At 39.8% G+C, this 4078-nt stretch overlaps 1 pseudogene; it reads left to right on the top strand.

Moving 5' to 3' along the window:
* Nucleotides 1-256: 256 nt before the first annotated feature.
* Nucleotides 257-3638, top strand: LOC114095182 (E3 ubiquitin-protein ligase makorin-1 pseudogene; annotated as a pseudogene).
* The last annotated feature ends 440 nt before the right edge of the window (nucleotides 3639-4078 follow it).

Raw genomic sequence — 4078 nt, forward strand, 5'->3', positions numbered from 1 at the left:
CTCATTTAGGGTAGGATCAATGGAGATAAAGAACAAGGAGCAGGCCACATGTTTTCAGTGTGCAGAAAACTTACTTTTACATTCATTAGGCTGCCAGATTTCAAGTTCACTTTCAGAATGTATTAACTATGTAAATCTGAACAGGATAATTATTTTCCTAGTTTTCTCACTGATGATGTAGACATAAGAACAGCACTAACTTGATAGAGCTGTTGTGAGGATTAGATTAGACAAAAACCCTCATTTATCACCTAGCATGGCTCCTGATATCCAGTAAGTAGTTACTAGATGTCAGCTAATGGTATTATTAGTACATTATCTTATTTATTTTCACAGGAACTACCATAACTTTGAAATTTTCCATTACAAGGTGCACATTAATTTTTCATAGGGAAGAAATATATTTTCTCAACTAATTCTAGTTGTTTCCAAATCAGAAACAACCATAGCATTTTATAATCATATATCAAATGAGTGAAAACACAATTAAATTTGATTAATGTGTTTTTTTCCTTAATCATGTAAGTATAGCATGTTTTTTTCCTGACTGGTATAAAAAGTTAGAAGTTAATGTCATTAAAATTCCCTGACATGGTGAGAAACAGCTTTGCCATCAGGAGCTCATCCCTTCCCCAAGTGAAATCTTTAAGAAAAATAAATACTGTAAATTAATTGCACCATTAATATTTTTCTCTTCTTTGAAATAATTTATAATTATTTCACATTCAATTATAAATTGCAAGTGATTTATCATAATGGCTATGAATTGGGAGTATTTAAATGACTTTATGATTAAAAGAGTCCCTACCAGTTTGAACTACTTAATTTATTTATATCCTGACTCTTTTCAACTATATTAGGGCAATTTTAACATGAAATATGTATATCCAAAAGTTAATAATATGGTAATAGACATAAAATTAAAAGTCCAAAAAAAAGAAAAAGCATAAAATAATCAAGAAAATTAACATGCATGAAAAATTACCAAATTAGAGTTTCCTGGCAGCAAATGTAAAACTAAAAATAATACAAAACCAAATGAGTTACTATATATCATTAAAGGTTTAAATAATAATAATAGACAATATTTTTTTTTCTGAAAACTAATTTTAAAATTAATTTCTTTGTCAATATAGCCAATTTTGTGAATATTTCTTTTATCTTTAAGGGGAATCATAATATATGCCCCAATAAAATGCATTTGAACCTGTGGTACCTGATGCTAGTGAGGTGTGTGGGACTACCTTCTCATCACTGAGTTATGCTCATCAACTGTAAGTCTGCCCTGTACTTCTCATCTTATAAACAGAAACAAGGCAAAGCAAAAGCCACACATAAAACCACCACCACAGTAAGAGCTACCATGGGCTCATCCCCACCCAGCCCCTTTTCAATCCTCCCTTTCATCCTCAGAGTTGTCTCTGATCCCTGCATGCACATTTTCACCTCCCCTAGATACCAGGGTGGCTTCTTCCCATATCACTCCCTGAAACTGCCCTGATGAATGCCATCTTGTTCTGCACCCTACCAACCCTCAAGAATCATTGTTCTTATGCCATCTCTCGTGTGCTTTCAACCCTGTTGCTAGTTCTGTTGTTCCCAAAGGCCTCTCTCTGTTCTCTTGGTTTCCTTCTTTTCTGATTCTCTTTCACTCTCCTCCTTTCCTTTCCTACCTCCTTTTCTTATTGGTTCCTTCTCTACCTGTCCCACATGCACCTTTCATTCCTTCCTGAGGTTATCTGTATTCAAGTACCTCTTCTCTTCTAACAGCTACCATCCGGCCATAGTAAACTGATGTATCCTTATGGTGCTTCATGATCCTGCATGCAATATGAGTATTTCAACTATAAATTTCCAAACCAAAACAGTCTCAAAACAATTTTATCTATAGAATAATAAAACCAACAATATCCAATTGTTTAATCTGGAAACCAATGAGCTAGACTTTGTCACTCATACCTCTCTGCCTACTACACATAGCCAAGTTTTGTCAAACCTGCCTTCAAAATACCTCTCACATATGCCTTTACCTCATGTTTCCTCATAATTAGACTGTGGCTATTTATCTGGGGAGAGAAACCACACAGTGCAATACTCTAATCATACAATGTTCTGATCCAGATCAGCAGGACTCATCTCTGATGACCTTAGTCTTGATCCCTTGGTTAAGATGGCTGCCAGCTTTCTCCATTATAAAGTTACTGCTTTTTATTTTCCCATACTTTACTCCATGAAAGTAAGTCCCTAAGTCCAGCCTACATTCAAAGGGAAAGAAATTACTACATTCTCCCCATCCTCACAGTTGTTACCCCCCCACCAAGGGATGGGGGGGTCAGTGATGGAAGTGAAGGCAGCTGGATTAAACAGATCACCTGCAGTTATTCTATGCATGGGTTTGTAAAGAAGGACACAATCGTCACTACTAGCATGATCACTCTGACAGTCCATATGGTGTGCAAACATTTTCAACAAGAATGCTGTATTTATGAAGACCACTGCAGATATGAACATAGAGAGCTATTGAAACAGGCTTCAAAGCCTGCAAAACAGACTTCAAAAACTACAAAACCATTTCTTCCTCAAGTCTCTCAGCCTTGGTTGGACTGCTTGTCAAAATGAATACAGGCGAAGATGGGTCAAAAAAAATTCCAACTATTCAAGGATAGGAGCAGATCCCAAGCACTGGGTGAATGTCACTGAATTTGTTCCAGGGCAACCCTACTCTAGTCGCACTGATCCTTTCTGCACTGAAGCACCCCTGCAGGGCTCAGTGAGGAAGGAATAATCAGAGAAAGAGCAAACTGCAGTGGAAAGTAAGAAACAGCTTTGTCCCTGTGCTGCCCCTATACTGCACTGGGAGAGTGCCACTATGGAGAGAACGGTGTGTATTGTCCCAGAGAGTCCTATGCCATGCATGGGCTGCAGGTCCTCCCCCCATGACCCAGAACTCACAGCACATCATATCTTGCATTGAGGCCTATGAGGAGGATATGGAGCTATCTTTGGCTGTGCAGTGTAGTAAGGACATGGTGTGTGGGATCTGCATGAAGGTGGTCTATGAGCACTGCTCTGGGATCTTCTCTGACTGCAGCCATACCCACTTTCTCAAGTGTTTTTACAAGTGAAGAAGTGCTAAGCACTTTGAGAGCAAGATCATAAAGTCCTGTCCAGAATGCTGGATCACATCTAATTTTGTCATTCCATGTGAGTAATGGGTGGAGCAGAAAGAAGCAACAGCTCATTCAAAAATACAAGAAGGTAATGAACAGCAAAGTGTGCAGGTTATTTTGATGAAGGATGTGGGAGTCACTCATTCGGAAAGACCTATTTTTTACAAGCATATGTATCTTGATGTCAGTAGAGAGGAGCTACAGGCAGTGGGAAGTACCGGCAGGTATGGAGCCCAGGGAAGAAGCCACTTTTGGGTAATCATTGAAGAAAGAAAGAACAGCAACTCCTTTGACAAGATGAAGAGGAAATTGTCACCTTTGCGCTGGGTGAGATGTTGCTTATGCTTTGGCTACAGGTTGCTGACAAAGTCTCAAGATGAGTGGAACTTGCTTCATGATGATCTGGAGTCTGTGAGCCTCTGCAGTAGCTGTCCCCTGAGCTGTGTGGCAGTGCACTTGCTCTCCTAGGCAGGCCTCTCCACTCCAGGTGCTGTTGGGATCACTCACCCAGAGCCTGCTGCTCCCTCTCCCCTTCCCCCATGGAGTGTCTCTTTTCTCTCTCTCTCTTTTTTTTTTAAGTTTTGTTGTAAGATGAATTTAACTGTCAGATGGTTGGTGTATGTTTGTTGTGTCATCTGTTTTCAGCCAGGTTGTATTTATGGACTTTCTGCATGCATTTCTAGGACCATCAGTTCAAAAGCAAAAGCACCAGCTGTGCTTTGAGGTCCAAGAGTAGAGGTGATGGGGTGAAGGGACCTAAAGTCGTTGGCAAGTAGCTTTCTGCTGCAGACATGGGAGGTGGATCCTCAAGGTATTTGGTAAAATCTGCACATCCTGATTTGTAACTGTTTTCTCTCTTGTAGCCCTCCCCCTCTCACTCACACACACACACACACACACACGTGCGC

The sequence above is a fragment of the Marmota flaviventris genome, chromosome 1 (assembly GCF_047511675.1).
Source record: "Marmota flaviventris isolate mMarFla1 chromosome 1, mMarFla1.hap1, whole genome shotgun sequence".
Lineage (NCBI taxonomy): Eukaryota > Metazoa > Chordata > Mammalia > Rodentia > Sciuridae > Marmota > Marmota flaviventris.